Source organism: Triticum aestivum, chromosome 4B (genome assembly GCF_018294505.1).
Source record: "Triticum aestivum cultivar Chinese Spring chromosome 4B, IWGSC CS RefSeq v2.1, whole genome shotgun sequence".
Lineage (NCBI taxonomy): Eukaryota > Viridiplantae > Streptophyta > Magnoliopsida > Poales > Poaceae > Triticum > Triticum aestivum.
In genome coordinates this window covers 46,057,319-46,064,518 of record NC_057804.1, presented here as the reverse complement: position 1 = coordinate 46,064,518, position 7,200 = coordinate 46,057,319, and positions in this window count along the sequence as shown.

Below are 7,200 nucleotides of genomic sequence, written 5' to 3'. Positions count from 1 at the left end.
CCCAACTATTGACCCAAGACATGATTCAGAGCCGATGCATATAATGCTATAAGTTCGGGGTGCCGCACTTGTGAAAGTGTTCGGACTTATCGCACCATGATGCGGGAAACATAAGCCCCTAGTGTATTTAACCGTACCAAAGTGTACGGATGCAACATGTCATAAATGAACATATGTATAAGAAAGGAATGCAATTGTAAGCAAAAAGGTGCATTGTTTATTCAGGAAATACTGCTGTGAATGTAGAACGATACAAATGGTGCGATAAGCAAGGGATGGGACTATTAAACATGTCCCCCTCTAGGGGTAGGCTGCGGAATGGTGTATAAAACAGATTTAATGCTCATAATGGAGACCACCTGGATATTCGTCGTAGCCTTTCTCCTTCCCTGGCTGTTGCATCATGAGTTCGGCAGGTCTACTGCCGGACAGGGCCTCTGATGAACTGGGTCCTGTGGGTAAAGAAAAAAGAAAAGAAAAAAGAACGACACACTTGAGAACCCCTGGTATGGTTAAGCCGCATTCTGGGCCTATCGTGGTCGTGCCCCTTCCCCTATGCCCATGGTATCTTCAGGGCGTAATGATGTACGCGAAGGACCTGTCTTGAAATTTTGTAGGGGCTGGGGTTGGGGCCGCATTGCTACGCGTGCTCGGAACATGCCAGGTGGTCTTGTTGTAGGTTACTCCGGGCGCGTTTAACCGTGTCCGGTCACTTGATGGCCGGACTCGAGAATTGCCTTAAGAGGCTGCACTGTACTTCTGCCATGAGAGCCGCTGTATGTTCCTCCGTTCGGAGAGAGCATTCAGTGTTTCCGTTGACCATGATGACTCCTCGAGGGCCTGGCATCTTGAGCTTAAGGTATGCATAGTGCGGTACCACGTTGAATTTTGCAAACACGGTGCATCCGAGCAGAGCATGATAGCCGCTGCGGAACGGAACTATGTCGAAGATTAACTCTTCACTTCAGAAGTTATCCGGGGATCCGAATACCACTTCCAGTGTAACTGAGCCTGTACAATTGGCCTCTACACCTAGTATGACGCCTTTAAAGGTCGTCTTTGTAGGTTTAATCCTTGAGGGGTCTATGCCCATTTTGCGCACTGTATCCTGATAAAGCAGGTTCAGGCTGCTGCCGCCGTCCATCAGGACTCTGGTGAGGTGAAATCCGCCAATGATTGGGTCTAAAACCAATGTGGCAAATCCGCCGTGGCGGATGCTGGTTGGGTGGTCCCTTCGGTCAAAAGTGATTGGGCAGGAGGACCATGGATTGAACTTCGGGGCAACCGGCTCCGTCGCGTATACGTCCCTGAGTGCACGCTTCCGCTCCCTTTTGGGTATGTGGGTTGCGTATATCATGTTCACCGTCCGCACTTGTGGGGGAAAACCCTTCTGTCCTCTATTGTTCGGCGGTCGGGTCTCTTCCTCGTCCTCGCTATGCAGCCCCTTGTCGTTGTTTTCGGCAATTAACTTGCCTGCCTGCTTGAATACCCAACAGTCCCTGTTGGTGTGGTTAGCTGGCTTTTCGGGGGTGCCGTGTATCTGGCACGAGCGGTCGCGTATTCGGTCCAAATTGGACGGACCCGGAGTAGTTCTTTTGAATGGCTTTTTCCGTTGACCGGGTTTAGAGCCTCTGAATCCGGCATTGACTGTTGTATCCTCACTATTGTCGCCGTTAATGCGGCGTTTGTTTTTGTTGCGACGCGGCCAGCCATTGCGGTCCCTGATATCCGGACTGCCAGAATTTTTACTGAGGTTGTTGCTGCGTGCTATCCAACTGTCGTCGCCCACGCAGAAGCGGGTCATGAGTGATGTGAGGGCTGCCATGGATTTTGTCTTTTCCTGTCCCAGGTGCCGGGCGAGCCACTCATCGCGGATGTTATGTTTGAAAGCCGCGAGGGCTTCCGCGTCCGGACAATCGACGATTTGATTTTTCTTGGTTAAGAACCGTGTCCAGAATTGTCTGGCCGATTCGTCTGGCTGCTGAATTATATGGCTTAGGTCGTCCGCATCTGGTGGTCGCACGTACGTGCCTTGGAAGTTATCGAGGAATGCGACTTCCAGGTCTTCCCAGCTCCCAATTGACTCTGCTGGCAAGCTGTTAAGCCAATGCCGGGCTGGTCCTTTAAGCTTGAGTGGGAGATATTTGAAGGCGTGGAGATCATCACCGCGGGCCATGTGGATATGAAGGAGATAGTCCTCGATCCAAACCGCAGGGTCTGTTGTGCCATCATAAGATTCAATGTTCACGGGTTTAAACCCTTCGGGGATTTGATGATCCATTACTTCATCTGTGAAGCATAGTGGGTGTGCAGTGCCTCTGTATTGGGCGATATCACGACAGAGTTCAAAAGAGCTTTGTATATTTTGTTCGGCCCGGCCGGACTTACTGTGTCCGGTGCGACGGTTGTCGTCGCATATCATGAGGCGCCCACGCGATCCATAGATCGATCTTGATTGTCTTGCCTTATCCTCCAATATATCTCGCAAGTCTGGAGCATTCCCCTGTGGTCTTGTGCTTTTCGAGCGATGCCGAGGTACGGTTCTGGTGGAGGGCCTAGATGCCTCTCTATCGCGGCCACGGGGTGGTCGGTCAGCCGTATTGTCTGCTGGTGATGCAGGTTCATATGCCTCCTCCTCTAATCGGGGGAGCAGCTTGCGTTTAGGGTAGCTTTTGGAGGGCGGTCGAGCTCATGCTCTTCGGCCGCAAGGACTTCAGTCCATCTGTCGGCTAGCAGATCTTGATCAGCTCTAAGCTGGTGCTGCTTTTTCTTGAGGCTGTTTGCCGTGGCCATAAGCCTGCGTTTAAAACGCTCTTGTTCGACGGGATCCTCAGGCACGACGAATTCGTCATCGTCGAGGCTTGCCTCGTCACCGGAGGGAGGCATGTAATCCTCTGCTTCTTCGTCTGTTGCTTTCTCATGAGGGCTGGCGTCTCCGTCCTCCTGCGCTGAATCTTGCTGGAAGGGGTTGTCTTCGGCACTTTCTGGGGTGTTATTGTCTCTGGTGCCGGAATCTCCATTCTTGCTGTGGCGGGATTTAGAGCGGTGCCGCTGACGCTGGCGCTTGGGCTGTTTCTTGGAGGGGTCATCCTCCGTTGTTCCTTCGCCATTCCCATCCTTTGGGATATCCACCATGTATATGTCATATGATGAGGTGGCTTTCCAGTGCCCAGTAGGTGCTGGTTCTTGGTCGTCTCCGGCATCGTCGTCCATACCGTCGATGTCTTCGGAGTCGAAGTCTAGCATGTCGGTTAGATCGTCGACAGTGGCTACTAAGTGGGTGGTGGGTGGGCTTTGAATTTCTTCGTCGTCCGCATCCCAACCATCCTGACCGCAGTCCGGCCGGGGATCTCCTGATAACGAGAGATACTTTAGCGAACTCAAGATGTCGCCGAAAGGCGAGTGTTGAAAGATGTCCGCAGCGGTGAACTCCATGACCGGCGCCCAATCGGATTTGATTGGAGCGCGTGCGGGAGGTTCGGAGTCCGGCAAGGAGTCCGGCACCTCGGAGTCACGAGCTTCATGAGGGACAAGGTCAGTGTTCGGCTCTATTGCCATAGAGGTTGCAGCCCCCGAGGCGGTGTCTAGCCACCCGTCCTCGATCAGCGCAGCCAGCTCCGAATTGAAGATCGGAGCGGACTCGTGAGCGGCCTCCAGGTTACTGTCCGGCTGCAGAGCTAACTCATGCCCGTCGTGACAGTGCGGCGCGCTCGGCTGTGGCTCGAATCCATCGAAGATCAAGTCCCCGCGGATGTCAGCCGTGAAGTTCAAACTTCCAAATCTGACCTGACGGCCAGGGGCGTAGCTTTCGATCTGCTCCAGATGGCCAAGCGAATTGGCCCGCAGTGCAAAGCCACCGAATACGAAGATCTGTCCGGGGAGGAAGGTCTCACCCTGGACTGCGTCGTTATTGATGATCGAAGAAGCCATCGAGCCTATCGGTGACGACACAGAGGAACTCTCAATGAAAGCACCAATGTCGATGTCAAAACCGGCGGATCTCGGGTAGGGGGTCCCGAACTGTGCGTCTAGGCAGATGGTAACAGGAGACAAGGGACACGATGTTTTACCCAGGTTCGGGCCCTCTTGATGGAGGTAAAACCCTACGTCCTACTTGATTGATATTGATGATGTGGGTATTACAAGAGTAGATCTACCACGAGATCAAGGAGGCTAAACCCTAGAAGCTAGCCTATGGTATGATTGTTGTTCGTCCTACGGACTAAAGCCATCCGGTTTATATAGACACCGGATAGGGCTAGGGTTACACAGAGTCAGTTACAATGGTAGGAGATCTACATATCCGTATCGCCAAGTTTGCCTTCCATGCCAAGGAAAGTCCCATCCGGACACGGGACGAAGTCTTCAATCTTGTATCTTTATAGTCTTGGAGTCCGGCCGATGATAATAGTCTGGCTATCCGGACACCCCCTAGTCCAGGACTTCCTCACCCGTCCCTGTAGCGGAGGGGACGAGTGGCAGGGGTGCGGCTGGGCCGGCCTGGCCAGCTGGGTTGCTCGGCCAACTGGGCCAAGTGGCCCAGAAGAGGGGTTTTCGCCAAGTGGCCTAGAAGAGGGGTTTTCCTTTTTGTTTTGTCTCATTTGCTTTAGCTTTTATTTTTTTATTTTTTCTTTATTCTTTGTTTTATTTTTAGTTTTATCTTTACCTAATAATAAAGAAAATTGGGTTTCTGGTCGTCCATCATGGCATTTTGCAGAAAAGTCCCTCTATATCGGAGAATTCAACCCGCAGTCCTGTTTTAAGTAAGAACGAATCATTTTTCCATATTTTACACAAAGCCCATGTGTTTTCTTGAAATCAACCCGCCATCCTGATTTAAGTCACACCCGAACCGTTATTTTACATTTTTTGAACCCCCCCCCCCGACCTTTTAGGTAATTCATCCGCGCATCATATTTAAGTCAAACAAATGCTTTTCTAAATCATCCATATCTTTTAAACCGTAACTCCGATTTGAACATGTTATATATGAAATTTGATTAGAAAAATATATAAAATATGAATATGAAATTAATTTTACTTGTTAAGTATTTTCAAATATTATGTTGTAAGATATTTAAGTCAAACAAATAATTTTCTAAATTATCCGTATCTTTTAGTCCGTAACTCCGATTTTAACATGTTATATATGAAATTTGATTAGAAAACTGTGTGGAATCTGAATATGATGTTAATTTCACCTGTTAAATACGTTTTAAATATTGTTTGGGAAGCAAACTTTTAATTTATAGCGCACGATCCATTTTTTGTACCGGCGGCAATCCAGATATTGCAAATAAACATCCCACTATAACCATATAGGGAAAAAACATCGATAACAACACATGCATACCTTTGAAAAATGTCCCAGGGAAAAACAATATATTTCTCATCGCGAGAGTGAGAGAAAGCAAGAGAGAGAGAGAGAGAGGGAGGAGAGAGGGAGAGAGAGACACCTTAGGATTAAGCATATTCAAACACGTTTTGTTTTGTGCGAACACCGAGGCCATCGCCAGTGAGGGTGAGAAGGAGGATAAGCAGCAACACAAATATGTTGCCTCACTAAAATAAAGGAGATGGACCTATTGTGGTCTTGAGTGATGGTTGTTGGGTTAAGAGCGCGTGTTATGTTTTTCTCCCGTTGCAATGCACGGGTTCTTTTGCTAGTAAATTATAAAATTAGTTCCTCAATTAGTATTTCTAATTATACCACTATCACAAAAAAACTTTAACTCCCAAATAAAATAGTTTAATATTTTAGAAATTATAAAAGACATTTAATTAATTGTTTTAGCTATTGTTTTATTTATTTAGTGCATTTAAATTTTTTATAAAAATGTGGTTCATCACCAATATTACTTATGAATTATTTGACACACTTAGAACATTTTATTTTTGACTGTTGAAACTTTAATTGTTTGACTTGATTTTGGATTTGAATTTGAACGGGATTTGAATCAGTGTGAGATTAGCAACAGTAACAGTGGTGGCATGGCATCATTAGCATGGGATTACTGTAGCTTAATTATCCGGGTGTTACAGTGGGAGACTCCCCCCTCGCCGCCCGTTTCCCGGAATTATTCTCCATCGCGGTTGACCCTCGGGTCTCCGTCAAGGCGGCCCCTATTGATTTAGCGCGGCTCACATTCCGTCGCCCATTTGTTCCCCTGGAGCTTGCCGTGTGGGATGCCCTCCTCCAATCCATTGCTCTTCAGCCTTTGGATGTGGACAACACGCTCGACTCTGTGTCCTGGAGCTTGGAGTCCTCCGGTCAATTCTCGACCAAGTCCCTATATCCGGCCATTGCACCTTCCTCTACCCCTGAGCCGTTTAGCCTTATATGGGACATTCGCTTGCCATTGAAGATCTGGATCTTCATGTGGCAGTGGATTCGTGGCCGTCTCCCCTCCGGGGTTGACATTCTGAAACGCAACGACCCAGGAGATGGGATGTGTCCCCTCTGTGCCACGACTGAGAACGCTAACCACATCTTCTTCTCCTGCGTTACGGCTCAGTTCTTGTGTTCCTGCTTCCGCGATACGGTCGGCGGTCGTTGGTGTAACACCAACTTCCCGGACTTATTGGTGGAAATCCAGGCCTCCGCCCCTCGTCACCGCCACATTAGGTGGTTGTGCGTTGGGGTGCTTGCATGGACGCTTTGGACCATCCGCAATAAGCTTGGCATTCAACAGGCTCCTCTTTGGCGTGCGACTGACGCGGCCTTCAAATTGTGTGGTTACTTGCAGCTTTGGTGGCTGCTTAGCCGCCTCCAGGATCGGGACGCCATCGACACCCTCCTCGCCGACCTTCGCGTGATGGCCTTCCGAGTGGCGCCTCCTCTTCCGCCCCCACCCCCGGAGCCAGACTAGGCCCGCGGCCTCCTCGCGGCGCAGGACCCTTGGACCGCCCCTTGGGCTCTTGCTTGTTTTTTTTGTGGGTTGGGCTCTTGCTTGTTGTGCCTTGTGTTTCTGTTTTGAGGGCTTGTTGGGTTGTGCCCTCGGGATTAACCCTATTATCTTGCTTGTATGTGTCCTGACATTTGGCGTGCGTGTGGCGTGAACCTTTGTGTGAATGTTATGGCTCGGGTGATTTGCTTTATATATAAAGCGGGGCAAAAGCCTTTTTGGTAATCTCTCCTACTTAAAAAAACGCATGGTTTTATCAGCAGTTCGTCTTTCATTCAACCTACATTTTCCCTTT